This window comes from Fundulus heteroclitus, chromosome 14, assembly GCF_011125445.2.
Source record: "Fundulus heteroclitus isolate FHET01 chromosome 14, MU-UCD_Fhet_4.1, whole genome shotgun sequence".
NCBI lineage: Eukaryota > Metazoa > Chordata > Actinopteri > Cyprinodontiformes > Fundulidae > Fundulus > Fundulus heteroclitus.
In genome coordinates this window covers 2,201,597-2,216,694 of record NC_046374.1, presented here as the reverse complement: position 1 = coordinate 2,216,694, position 15,098 = coordinate 2,201,597, and the positions used below count along the sequence as shown (strand labels likewise).

The 15,098-nt window shown below is 43.3% G+C and overlaps 1 long non-coding RNA gene across 1 annotated transcript; it reads right to left on the bottom strand.

The window, feature by feature from the left end:
• Positions 1-12,153: 12,153 nt before the first annotated feature.
• LOC118565617 lies at positions 12,154-13,735 on the bottom strand. Its single transcript, XR_004932475.1, has 3 exons — positions 13,406-13,735; positions 12,765-13,313; positions 12,154-12,651 (listed from the first exon to the last, which is right to left on the bottom strand). It is a non-coding gene; the product is annotated as an uncharacterized LOC118565617 (long non-coding RNA).
• Between the last annotated feature and the right edge of the window lie 1,363 nt (positions 13,736-15,098).

The following is a 15,098-nucleotide window of genomic DNA, read 5'->3' as shown; positions in this document are numbered from 1 at the left end:
CCGGGGGATCCTGTGGGGGGTACTCCGGGAGTATGGAGTACCGGACACTTTAATAAGGGCTGTCAGGTCTCTGTACGACCGGTGTCAGAGTCTTGTCCGCATTGACGGCAGTAAGTCGGACTCGTTTCCGGTGAGAGTTGGACTCCGTCAAGGTTGCCCTTTGTCACCGATTCTGTTCATAACTTTTATGGACAGAATTTGTAGGCGCAGCCAAGGTGTTGAGGGGATCCGTTTTGGTGGCCTTAGGATTGCGTCTCTGCTATTCGCAGATGACGTGGTCCTATTGGCTTCATCAGGGCGTGATCTACAGCTCTCACTGGAGCGGATCGCAGCCGAGTGCGAAGCGGCCGGGATGAAAATCAGTGCCTCCAAATCCGAGACCATGGTCTTGAACCGGAAAAGGGTAGAGTGCCTTCTCCGGGTTGGGGAGGATGTGCTGCCCCTAGTGGAGGAGTTCAAGTATCTTGGGGTCTTGTTCACGAATGAGGGGAAGATGGAGCGGGAGATCGACAGGCGGATTGGTGCAGCGTCTGCTGTGAAGCGGGCGCTGTACCGATCCGTTGTGGTGAAGAGAGAGCTGAGCCAAAAGGCGAAGCTCTCGATTTACCGGTCGATCTACGTTCCTATACCCTCATCTATGGTCACGAGCTTTGGGTCGTGACCGAAAGAACGAGATCCCGGATACAAGCGGCCGAAATGAGTTTTCTCCGTAGTGTGTCTGGGCTCTCCCTTAGAGATAGGGTGAGGAGCTCAGTCATCCGGGGAGGACTCAGAGTAGAGCCGCTGCTCCTCCACGTCCAGAGGAGCCAGTTGAGGTGGCTCGGGCATCTGGTCAGGATGCCTCCTGGACGCCTCCCTGGAGAGGTGTTCCGGGTACGTCCCACCGGGAGGAGGCCCAGGGGAAGACCCACGACACGCTGGAGGGACTATGTCTCCCGGCTGGCCTGGGAACGCCTTGGGATTCCTCCTGAGGAGCTGGCCCAAGTGGCTGGGGAGAGGGACGTCTGGGCCTCCCTACTGAAGCTGCTACCCCCGCGACCCGACCCCGGATAAGCGGAAGAAGACGGACGGACGGATTATCATTCTAAGTTTAGAATAATTTTCCAAGGATCAGCCTTCTTCATTTCCTAATACATCTTCTCCATTGGGCTGACATGTCTACTTCAGTGGAACTCCTCCTACTCCATTATCCTCCGGTCTGTGCTGGAGCTTAGGGACAAGAACATTGATTTTATTTAAGGAAAACTTCAATGTAAACACAAAAATTGACTTGTGTTTTTCTGGAGCTTTGCTTTTGAAATAGGATTAATCACATTATCTGAATCCTCTGTCTTCAAGGAACGTTCCACCATATGTTTCATTTCTAGCAGTGGAGAAAAGCCTTATTTGTCATTAAAACAATTAAAACTTTATCATTATTGCTGAACAGCTTTTTTCGTGTTTTCACAAGTATTGAGCCTCCTTGCTATTGCTCTAATCTTTACCCCTCTCTGCAGATTGTCTTATCATGTCTTGACTCTGACTGGGTCCCCTAAAAGAATTCATCTTATTTCCTGTGAGAAGAAACATGTTGGTCAAATAAAACATTACCTTAAACCTATGTTTTCCAGAGGTGTGGAAAATTATTGCCAGTGAAATACTCACCAGCTTAGATGCTGTAGCAGATGAATGGTAATTTGTTTTCACAAGATCTAAACTTCCATTTCACTGATCTAGAAAATGACGTTACTCAGCAGGTGTCTGTCATTGAGGCGATTTGGTTAGCACCAATATCTTGGTTGCTGAAGAGGAAGTTGCTCCCATCCGACCAGTAAAAGTTTGGATCTCTGAAGAGACTGATCCAAGCCCAGTTTCCGCTAGGAACCAAGCTCTGAAACCTCTGGTTCTCCCGAGTGGTTCCTCACAGTTGCCAGGTCTGTGAAGTTGTCTCTGCAGTATTACTTTGCTTTGAGCCTATTCAGTGGTTCATTCACATGAACAAATTCCAGATCCAAGTGGGTTCCTGCAATTCTAAAGGACAGAAGTAAGAAGAAATTCACTGCATGTTTGCTGTCAGATTGTTTATTTCCAACAGTTTGTCTCTTGGATGAAGAACACATTTAAACATTTGATATCAAGGGTTGAAAACCTGCAGCTCTACCTCCACTCTGGAGAAACAACGCTGAGAGAGAACAGGTGCTGAAGTCAAACAGGAAATAGAACAGACAGGAAAAGAGACTTTATTTTACAATTGAAAAAAAGTGCTGATGTAAAATTAGAAATAGGCTATAATGTAGACAGTCTCCCTTCTTTTTGATGCTGAGCTGAAAACGGTCCTAAATAAACTTGATCCCATCTAAATAAACTTTCCCAGATCTCTAAACAGCGGCTTTGACCAAATCAAAATTTGAGTATTCAAAACAGGGCAGGAGCAGATTTCAGTGAAAAACATCTTATTAACCTTACAGAGGAAATATAAAATATCCTCCTCTGTAAAAAAAAAAAAAAAAAAAAAATCCCCAATATTTAAACACGTACCTGAGAGAACTTACTGTCTTTATTCATCATTGCATGTTACGGGTGAGGATCCAGCTGTACACCTGCTGTATTATCTCACTGACAGTTCTAGTTTCTATGCTAGTTATTTGCCTTTTAAATAACCTCCATGTTATTTTACAAGTTGCTTTTAGAACAAATTCATCTCACAGTCAGAAAAGCAAAATGTAAATGCTGCATTGATGATAAATGTATTTAAGCATAAATTAGTGGAAACTTTGTCACTGCAACATTTGTGTTTTATTTACAACCATTTTTTTGTTTGACATTTGATTCATACTTTGTGTTCATCTGTTTACTTACAGTATTAGTTTCTCCTCCCTGTTTATTAATGAAATTATATTATATTAAAGCTAATTCTGCGCTCTTTGGGTACCCAGCAACACAGAACAACAGTGACCTGCTCTTCAAAGATAATACCGTACTCTTGATTCATGATAAATCTTTGTTAACTCAGTCATTGTTAAACTGTTGAGTGGTTTGGCTTCTGCTGGAAAGGTTTTTTATCATTAATATCCTCAAAGTGCATGTTTATTTATTCTACTTTCTGTTTTATGGAACTATTAAAAAGTGCCTTTGAAATTTTTCTAAATTTTTCACACTACAACCAGAATGGTATTTTCTAATACATTTGTTTCAAAATTTCCATTTTAGTTTTCCACAAGTCATGTAAGGGAGACGGCAAACATGCAGAAGAATATGTTCTGGTTGGAAAAGACCAAATGAAACTTTTTGGCCATACAAAACATTCGTAGAAAATGCGTTGGAAAGCCAGTACTGCACATCACCATGGAAACAACGTGCCATGGATGGTGGTGGCAGCAACATGCTGCAGGGATGCCTTTATACAGCAAAAACAAAAACAGTGGTCAAAGTCGCCTTTTTGCGCGCTGTTACTCGACTGACCTATCATTGTCAGCTTGCAAATACAGTGGTACAATAGCGCCATCTAGTGACGCTTTCATTTACCTGCACCCCAGTCTCCTATCGTAATGTCTACTCTGCTGTTTCGAGGATGGAGGTCAGGTGCCTTTGCGCCTCCATGGCGACCTCTAGTGGCGACTCGGCAACACTGCGACTTTGTTCCTGTATATTCTGTCAATCATTCAGCGTTAAAACCTGAACGATCCCTGCCTCAGTTTCAATGGAAAACACTCAGGAAATTAAAAGCAGACTAAACCCTGTAAACTACACTGTAGAGCAGGGGTCACCGACCTTTATGAATCTGAGAGCTACTTCATTGCTGTTGTGTCACACAAAGGGCTACCAGTACTGACCTTTGAACGAGAAGAGTCAGAGCTCACCTTAACGTCATGTAAAATAAAGACACATTCTTTGTTATAGATATTGTCATTTTTAAATGTATATAAATGCAAGTGTAAATAAACAGGAAGAGTAATGGAATTAAATAAAGTTTAAGATGCAGGCTCGTGGGCACCACATGTGGTCCTCGGGGGCTACTTTATGCCCGCGGGCCCCATGTTGGTGACCCCTGCTGTAGAGGCTTCATTTAATTTTTCAGCAGCAGAGAACTAAATCTCGGAAAATATAAAAATAATAATAGTAATAATATAATTAATATAAAAATAGTCCCAGCTGCTATAATATTATCATGGAATTAAAAACAGACTAAACCCTGTAAACTGCACAATAGAGGTTTCCTTTAACCCGTTTTCAGAAGCAGAGAACTTAACCTCAGACAATATAATAATAATAATAATAATAATAATGACAACAATCCCAGCTGCTATAGTATCAGGGAATTAAAAACAGACTAAACCCTGTAAACTACAGTTAAGGCATAATTTAACCCGTTTTCAGCAGCTACTAAAGAGTTTTTACCTGTTCTGCAGCTAAATCACTCGCTTCAAACGATAAATAAATAAATGCGGTGAGATCAGCTCCTCCAGCTAACAAAGACGTTTCTGACCGGAACAGATGTGAGCAGTTAAGCTGGCTGACTATCAGTTTATGCGTCCTAAACACAGATCAGTACAAATAAAAACTCAATCCATCAAAGCTCTAACTAATAATGACATTTCTGACGAGAACTGACGGGGCTCGATGTGAAAAAGTTAAGCTGGCTGATGTAAAGTCAAAACGCGGCTGATTTATCCGTCCTTAACAAACGGATACGTTCCAATCAAGTTGTATCCATAAAAATCATCAAAGTTCTGATGAGTGAGCCGGAGCAAACCTATTATTTACACCAATTTAGCTTTTACCATGATAAAAAGCGTTGGTCTGCTGTGCTCTAAGCTGAGTAAAGGTGCACCTGCCGAGAAAACCCGAGCTCAGAAATATGCTAGGATGGAGGTCATTCTTCTCTGTCAAAGGGGAGGGGGTGAGCAGGTTCCTTTGCGCCTCCATGGTGACCTCTGAATGAAGTTATATCAACAAACATTACAAAATAGCAGAGAATCCCAGCATGATCAGTGCATCTCCTGTGAATTTCATCTCACCTGGAACTGCAGGCTTAGTTGAGGAGCTGAGCTTCTTCAACGCAGCCTGGATCTCCACCCCAGACAGAGAACGGTGTGACGACATGAAGGCTGCAAAGCTGAAAGCAGAAAACATGACTTTATAATCCATTAAACCTTAAAAACTGCTGGTAACACTGAGGAATAATTTGGTTGTCTTAGAAAATTGGATTTTAGAAAAGGACAAACTGTAAGGCAAGCTTCGGGGGCTGCTGCTGCTCCTGTGGTGCTGCTGGCGGCCCTCTGCCTGTCTCTGTGGTGAACGTAGCCCACAGCCTTCTCCATGTGGGAGCCTGGAGCAGGAGACGTCCGCTGCAGGTAGTCCACCACCCTGAACTGATGAGACAGACGGTCAGCCGACTGACAGGGCAGCAGATGCTAAACATACACAGGTTCCAACGTTTTGTCATACCAGGTTTTCTGAGGGTCCTCAGAATCATAGAGGCTCTCCAAGGTCTCGTATTTGAAGTCCCCAAAGCCAACAAGAGCCCATCCCTCCTGGCCAGGATGAGATGACTTGGCCTGCGCCTCCTCAAAGGCCCGGTGGAACCTGACTGCCTCCATGAAGTCAGGATAGACTGAGGCATAGTGCAGGTAAGCCTTTGCAGCACTGGCCCCTTTTTGGTAAGCCTTTGCGCCACATCTCTTTTACTCATCCTTCTTTTCTACGTTTCTTAGCTCTCTGTCTTCTGAGCATGCTAACGCATTGACTTCAACCTTTTTTGGGGGAAACATCCCTGTTCTCATACCCCTGCTTATGTATATTGAAGTAAAATTCAGCGATAATGTTTCCTGCAGAGGTCTGAGCACCAAAGTCTTAAAATATTTGTATCAATAAAATTCTTCTAATTGTATTTTCTTTCCATGTGAATTTTTCAGACTCTCTTCAGGTGGTTCTTTTAAAGTTATTTAGATTTAAACCTGGGGTGTGTTTTTCAGTATGTTTATCAGAAAGCTTCTCTTTATAGATATGAAGTTCCGCTTCAATGGAAGTAAACAGATACATAAAATAACGTATACTACTTCTCTTTTTATTTCTCTGATTTTTAAAAAAAATGTTCATGAGACTTTCATTCACCTTGCTACTTTGTTGAGTCTCCGACATAATCAATGCATTAGCGAAAGCTAACTTCAACATTGACCGCTTTCTTTGTTCAGAAGACATCACACCTCTGAACAAAAGACCTGTGCATTCGCAGCAGCAGATGCTTTTCCTCTTTTCCCAATCATTCGGGTTTCAACTTATGCCAAGAAGAGGCAGACGTCAGCAAAGATCGTGGAATTTGCACTATGCTCCTTTAAATTAGGAAGGAGATTTGGATTTGTGCTTCATGAGGGAGTTTCTGTGAGATGTCTGCTTAATACCATGTCTATCTTTGTTCAAGAGGTAAAAAAAATATTTCGGCATGAAAATGGGTATTTATTTACAAGGGGACAGATAGGGCATTGGGACTTGCTTGACAGCCGATACCGCGACCTGACGTCACAAACTGGGAGGTGGCAGTACTGTTCTTCACCAAGATGGCTGCCCACACTACAGGACCTTCAAATGAAAATTACTTTTAATTAAAATAACTTATAATTTATTGAACAGTATGTAATCATTTTATATTTAAAGTACTTTCAGCAGTTTGAATTCTGATTTTGACCAGACTTCTTCTTTAAATTCTGCAATAACTTTTTCTAAATACATAAATCGTTCGCTTGTAAACCTGCTGCAACACTGGTGCAATACGGCATCCGCTTGGATTGGTCTACTGTATATTGGATACAGACCTCTTAATCATGCTGACCCAGCCCACTCTTTGTTCCTCCTGTCATTCCATCAGTCATCTCAATGCTTTTGCCCATCGATTACTTTCAGGTGTTGTGCTATTATACACTATTTAAAGTTATTTAATGTTTAACAAATAACTCTCTGTCTGTTAGGCATTGTCTGGTGAATGTTATGCCAGAAGCTGTTTGAATATGCTTATTATTATTATTAATTATAATTTGGTATTATAATTTAAGTAATAAGTCATTCAACTCAAAATTCCACTATAACAAAATATAGTTCAAATGGTGGTGATGTTAGCTAGAAGCTTGTAATGATTTATACTTCTAATGCATTAATTAACTAGCTCTTATGGACTTATTTATGCTGGAATAAATGATCTGGTCGGATTTTAACCGATGAGGTTTATCCGGCAGACTGTGATAACCCCAATATAACTGCAATTCGAGTTTAAATCTTTATTCCTTATCACCATCCAATGATGGTGTCTCTGTATTAATATCAGATGTTAACTCCAAAAGGAGTGTAGCTCTGAATTCTGAATAACCATGCAACTGTGAATTGAATTGAACACAAAACAATTTCTATTCCGCAGTTGTTGTTTTTATTGAACCAAAAGCAATTCCCTGTTACAGTAATTCTCTGATTCAACAACCTTGGAAATCTTACTCATTACTAAAACTACACACATGTGGAAATAAAAGAACAAACAAAAATAAACAATGGATTAAAAATGAGCGGTTAGCAAATCTAAGTCCAGCTCACGGTTGTTTAAACCCCACATTCAAGACGTCAGCATTTGACATAGCAGCATTGAGAGGCAGTAACCCGCTTTGGGAATCCGGACGGACGCCGCAAGGCTCTGACAACAGCTAGGTCTAACTGGCTAGGCGACACTCTCCCAAGATGGCGACTCTGATGACGTATGGTCTACAAATTTACGTGATGCGTGAGGGTAGGTCCTAATGATGCAGTCAACACTTACACTAACGTGGGGCGGTGCTTCGGCTCAGAGAGGGAGCCGAAGCACCGCAAACTGAGTTTCAACACAAAGTGATTGAACCCGCTGATAAGAAAGCAAAGATGGAACAAAGAGAGGAAAAGGATGAAAAAGTTGAAGAAGCGACTCACGGCGGGTTCACTTATGAACCACAAAATCAACACAGCTCAAAATACCTTCACACATGCATGCATATACAAAGAAAAATATTGAACAGTTAAAAACAAACTCCGCCTTGGAGTAACAGCATTTACTAAGTCCCTAACACCTGCCCAGGCACTTCTGAAACACCCTGTGGGTAAAAAAGAAATAAAAGGGGAGAACCCCGTTACTTGTGAATCAGGGCTGTCCCGGCTCGGTCCGTGAGCGCTCCGAGTGACGCAGCGTCCTGAACGCTTCTTGACTGCGCGGCGGCGGTTGTTGGCAGGAGCGAGCAGCAGTGGGGACGGAATGAGGAGGCTCCTTCGTCTCTTCCTCCGGGCTTACAGCCGCTTTGTTGGCCAGACAAAGCGGGGTCCTCTTTAGATCACTGGGAGATAAGGCGGATCTCAGTCTTTTCATCAGAGGGATTAAAAAGTACTTTTAAAGTCGACCTCCTGCTATAATTAATGCAGGGATAAGTTTGCTTCAACAACCTTCGGTCCAGCGAAGGTATCGAGCACGTGGCGTGGGATTGCCCCAACAAAGTGAAACAGCTGTGTATGTCTTCTCAGGTTGTTGGTGTGCCAGGAAAGAAGATCGATTGCGAGGCGCAAACGAGTTTTATCACTTTTGCCTAGCAACGGTTGCTAGGGCGGCGGCCATTTTGGGCCACGTTGCATGATGGGAGTTGGTGGCCATTTTGACCACATTGCATCATGGGAAACGCAGTCCGTCATGTCCCGAATTACTGCAGTTCTGTCACGTGTGAAATGGCATTACAATCAATCAATCAATCAATCAATTTTATTAGTCAACTGCAATTTGCATTACAATCGAAAATTCAGTTCCAGTACAACCGTCCATCACATACACTTAACAAACATTTTGGGGGAACGATTGACTGAGGCCTTGCGTTGCCAGGAACACAGCCAGTCGGCCGCTGCTACATGAGCGCAAGCTGTTAGGTGTGTTCCCCAAACTGCCCCAGACCCCGCTTTACACAGGGTCCCCAGGCGCTGCCCTTGAAACTCTCGAAGAAAGAGCAACAACATGGGGGAAAGACATGAATATGAATATGATATTATGATATTACATGAATATCAGCTCTAGAGCGCATATCAAGACAATAGTTGAAAGGAATGATTCAAGCGCTGGCGATCTTTTAACAGCAAACTCTGCACACACATAGAATAAATTAGTGACAACTTTTCAAGTTCAAGAATTTCTTAACAGAAATAAAATAAACATCCAGAAAACACCACTATAGAATTCTCTTTATCTGAATTAACTCCATATTTCAATCAACAAATCCTCTCTAAAAGGCTAGTGAAACTTAACTAAAACTACTAAGCAAAATGAAGATCAAAAGAGGCTAAGGAACTATGTGCCCACAAAAGACAAAAAGTGGGGGATCATCATCTGCTTCATCAGAATAATTCAGTGAATCCTGTTTCACAGCAGATCTGAGTTAAAGAACCAAAGTTAATTTTATAGAACATAGGATGAGCTTAAGGTAGCTTAATTGGTTAAGAGCAGCATTTGGCATTCACAATGCAAATCTCGAGTTAAGCAAAACATTATTTGATAAAAAAAAAACATCTTAAAGAAAAATTACTTGTCTTCAATGCGTTCTTCATCTTCTGGTCGATTTTCTTTTCATGGATCCTCCCTCCAGCATTCCCAGTTTGTCCCTTCACAAACTGAAAAGGCTATTTTCCCATCTCGGTGTACCCCTGCTTATGCATATTGAAGTAAAATTCAGCAATAATGTTTCCTGCAGAGGTCTGAGCACTAAAGTCTTAAAATATTTGTATCAATATTTTCTTTCCGTGTGAGTTTAACAGATTGAAATGAAGCCTAGGCGGAAGTTCAACTGAAGAAACTGATTAATTTACCCTCATCCAATAAGAGGCTCATCTGCTTCAGATGCAAGCCAATCGGCTTTGAACCGCACCTCCACGAAGCCCAGTCAGCATCCAGAGTTCATCTTAAAAGGTTTTTAAATCCACAACTCAGCCTGCTACTAAGCCAAAGCGCAAGCAGTGGTTGCACTATGTCTGATTTGGACTCAGATGACCCTGATTCAACCTACCTCCATCCCCTTCTCCACCATCGTAGCTAAGCTCTATCTGGCTTTCCCATGGGGCTTCTTCAACCTCGTCCCTATAAGAGTGTAATTCCTCCCTGACTCTTAATGCATTCCCTGTCACTTCTCAATCGGTCCGGCAAAAGACCGCCATGTTGAGCCTGGTTCTGCCAGAGGTTTCTTCCCAAAAGGGAGTTTTTCCTCTCCACTGTCGCTTCATGCTTGCTCATCATGGGAAGGTTCATGCAAACCTGTGTTTTATCCAAGCTCAGCATCTATCTTCCGGGTCCCAAGCTGCCCCTGAGTGAAAGCACTGGTATCAGCTCACCCAGTCTACTGGATCTCACCACTCAAGCAGATCGTCTTGCCGATCCGAGGATGGAGGCCATTCTTCTCTGTCGAAGGGGAGGGGGTGAGCAGGTGCCTCCACGGCGACCCCTGGTGGAGACTCGGAGGTACAGCGACTTTGTCCCTGGATATTCTGTCAATCATTGAGCGTTAAAACCTGAACATTTGCTGCTGAAACATGCACGACTTTCTAATTGTATAATCTCAAAACCTATAACAGCAGAACCTCAAAAACCTACTTTCAAATAGTATAACCACAAAATGTAACACAAAAAAGACAAGAAAACTGAAACATTTGCTGTTGAAAACAGATCAAAGCTCAACAGAACCTGTTGTATTCATAAACATCCTGAAACATGCATAAGTTTCTAACAGTTTAATAAAAATAAATAAAAAAGGCAACAAGACTGAATAAATTTAAGAGACATCTTTATTTAACAGCTCGGTGGTATTTCTAAAAGTATCCAAATTCAAGAATCATCGTGACCTTTTTGATGAGGCACTGGGCTCAGACAATGAACACAGACATTCTTAGGAAGGAATGTCCTTAAATATTATTTATGACACACTTGGAGGAAAAATAAGCACTTATATAGCAGCTGGAACATCCATGAAAGAAAAACTACAAATCTGTACACAAGGATGTCGCCTGATGCATTTACATAAAGTGTAGCTGGTTCATGGCAGCCTGTGAGAGCGAGCCCCATGGTTGTAATAGTGATGATAATAATAATTCTAATAATGATAATGATGGGATTAGTGCAAAGTCAATGATCCACTGCAGCTGGTTCTCCACTCGCTCTCCATGTGTTGACATGTATTTTGATGAGTGCTCTTCACTGACCTCACTCATGGGTGAGACTATAAACTGTGCAACATGCGCAGTGCCGTTGTGTGTACCAAAATAAACAGAGGTGGCGTGTGACGTGTGCCTCGTGGCGGCTCAACTGAATGCAGTAGTGTCCAGTTCTTCTCCGACTCTCCCTGCCCTTACGATGACAGCGGCAACTCCAGGCTGGTCCACCCTGAGCAGATGAGACAGACAGTCAGCTGACTGACGGGGCAGCAGATGCTAAACACACACAGGTTCCAACCTTCTGGGCTCCCCTTTGAGACCCCAGGCCTCTCAGGGTGAGGGCCCCATTAGGGAGCCTGTGGAATGCTGGATATTCAGACTAAAAACAGAATAAAATATTAATTTAAAAAAATGAGAGAATAAATTATGGTTGCACATAATATTTCCAGCTGTTACAGTATTATAATGATGAAGCTTAACTTCCACCCATCTCCACCAGATCTGCAATTGTAATCTGGAGATGGAGGCCATTCTTCTCTGTCGAAGGGGAGGGGGTGAGCAGGTGCCTCCACGGCGACCCCTGGTGGAGACTCGGAGATACCGCGACTTTGTCCCTGGATATTCTGTCAATCATTGAGCGTTAAAACCTGGACATTTGCTGCTGAAACATGCTCGACTTTCTAATTGTATAATCTCCAAACCTATAATAGCAGAACTTCAAAAACCTAATTTCTAATAGTACTACCACAAAATGTAACACAAAAAAGACAAGAAAACTGAATAAGTTCAATGTATTTATTTATCAAATTAGTCATGATTGCTAGATAATGATATTTTTAATGCTAATCATCATCATAATTATTATATTTATGATTACATCATAGCATTATTCATAGCATTATATTTTTTGCCACAACATATTATTAATAATAATAACAATAATAATAATAATAATAATAATAATATGCATAATGATTATTAATAATAATAATAACATTATTCTTTTTTAAAGTCCTTCCTCCATTCCTCCACACTTTTACCCCCAACTGTGGCGCAGTAGGACACACCGCTGATCCTGGTGTATCCAGTGTCCAGTCTTTTTGGCTGCCCACTCTTGCTGCACATGTTTATCTTATGCTGTTTTCTAGGTGGTGCCACCACCCCAGCTGCAGCAGCCTCCACTGCCTTCCTCCTCCTGTACGCCGTTGTCCTGGGCACAACTGGAGGAGGAGGAGGCAACTAAGCAGAGGAGGTGGCAGCAAGCGTGGGCAGCACAGCCTGATTTGGAGGTAGAGGAGGAGGAGCTGAAGGAGGGAGACTCCTGGTGGACAGCCCAGGCTGCTCCTCAGGGATGCGGTACTGAAAGGACTCTCCTTGCCCCACCAGCACCACGGACAGCTCCTTGGCAGGAAGCAGGGGTCGGTCTGCCACAGCTGGAGCAGGAACGATGGCGACTCCATTCTCCAGCACAGACCTCTCCCACCGCTTCTGCCAACGAGTGAAAATGCAGACGACACACAGACAGCCTGATATCAGACCTTTGACCTCTGAGCACACGTTCAGTGAGTAAAAAGGCTCCAGGTCTGGTACACAGCTCTCACCACTGGGAGATGGTCCGCTGGTTCAACTCAAACAGCTGGATGGTTGTCTGAGCCATCAGCCTCGGGCTCGCCAGCACTGTCTCCCGTATCGACACGTAGTCGCTGTGGATGAGGGACCACCGGCTCCTCATGATCCCTCTGACACGTAGTCGCTGTGGATGAGGGACCACCGGCTCCTCATGATCCCTCCGACACGTAGTCGCTGTGGATGAGGGACCACCGGCTCCTCATGATCCCTCCGACACGTAGTCGCTGTGGATGAGGGACCACCGGCTCCTCATGATCCCTCTGACACGTAGTCGCTGTGGATGAGGGACCACCGGCTCCTCATGATCCCTCCGACACGTAGTCGCTGTGGATGAGGGACCACCGGCTCCTCATGATCCCTCTGACACGTAGTCGCTGTGGATGAGGGACCACCGGCTCCTCATGATCCCTCTGACACGTGTCACTGTGGGATGCAGGCGACAGAGCTGGCTGCAGACGGCCTCCACCAGGCGGCTGGCGTCCGGCCAGTTTGCAGGGCCCAAGTTCACTCCAAGGATGCAGCTGCAGCACACCAGAAGAAAAGTGTGTTTAAAACTATTTTTAAAAACAGAAGATGTCAGGAGGGAAAATAGTTTTTAAAGACTGAAACTAACCGCTGGAGGCTTTGCCTCCCAGCAAAGGCGATGTTTATGCCCTTTGCTGCCTTGAAGCACCCCTTGATCTGCCTCTCCTGATACCTGGAAGGGTAGACCAGTCTCTGTTTGTCTCGCTCTGACAGGCGCTGCCAGAGACAGACGAGACGGTCCACCCTGGACTCAGAGAGCCGCTCAGGCTCCTGACCTCCACCAAGGCCTGGGCCAGCTTCAGGACGTGCTGGTATCCTGGCTGACCATCAGGACCTTGGACTTCATCCTGGAAAACAACAACAAAAATTAATCATCCAACAACTTTGCTGAACATTTGATATTAAAATACTAAAATGGTTGATAATATGGAGCCGTTAAAAAGCCTTTTCTCAAAGCTTGCATCTTTATAATGCATTATTTTAGTTACCAATGTACGCAGCAGGCTTGGTGAAATCCTCAACCAGCTGAAGTCCAAGGACCCTTTGGCTCTTCTGGTTGAGGGCGTGTTTGAGGTGGCCACTGTAGGACAGCAGAGACGCCTTCTCCTCTGCTGCTTCCACAGGCGCTGCAGCCGCTGCACTGTCCTCATTCCACCTCACCACTCCATCCACGAGGTACGCCTGGAGCTGAGGAAGTCCGATAGATATCTCCTAATATTAATAGCAGGTGCAAAGAAAGCTATAACTCGCAGGTGGCTTGATGCGGAACCACCATCATGTACTCACTGGAAGGACCTATGAATACAATAAATACTGGAAAAAATGGAACATTCATCGGAACTTGACACCAACTGTCCAAATAATGTAATTACTTATTTCCTTTTTTTGATTATTATTCAATTGCTCCAGTCAAACTAGTTGCTCTGTAATTTGTGTTGGAGGGGGGTCCAATTGTTCAATGCATGTATGTGTATTTCTAAAACTACTAAAATGACACAAGGATTAAAAAAAAAAATGACAGGGAACACCTTAAAGTCTGCTAAAGCCAGGAGAGAGGGCTGGCAAAAAGTAGCAAACAAATTAATGCATAAATACTGTCCATGTTAGATGTTTCTATCACTTTTTACAGTATGTATTTTGCATTTTAATAATTTCATATTTACTTTGTTCTTTTATGTCAGAGGCTCCACTTGACCCACTAGAACATGGGGACAAGTAAAAGTGAAGTACAAGAATATTCTACAAAAAGGTAGCCTTTAATTATTATATTGTATTTTAAAAAGCCACTTTTTTCCTCTTTTTAAAAAACACTTTTATATGCACTCAGAAAAACCAAAAACTCTTTGGACGAACATAAAAAAGTCACTCCTCCGTGTTGAACACTTAATGTGTGGTTCCAACAAATTAATTATGTAAATAACCTCACAAGAAAAACCATATCTCTCTACAATTACACAGTCGCGCTGCGCTAAAGGATCCTGTCTGTCTCGCAATGTGCGATTAATTAATAAAAAGCTCTGCGAATTATTCTTGCACCTTCTGCGACAGGCTGCTGTCTTAAAAATGGACAAAACATGGCGACGACAGACTTCCCTATCTCCTCCTCTTATAAAGCTGCGATCTCATCCTGTCTAATCCTGCTCGCGAGCAGGTTTAAGATGGCGCACATGTTGCTATGAGAGCAAGTTCAGGATGAGTTTCGAAGAACCAAACGATCCAAGATCATGCCAAATCAAACCCAGCTTACTGAGTTAGCGACGTACGAAGAACGGGGCCCTGAT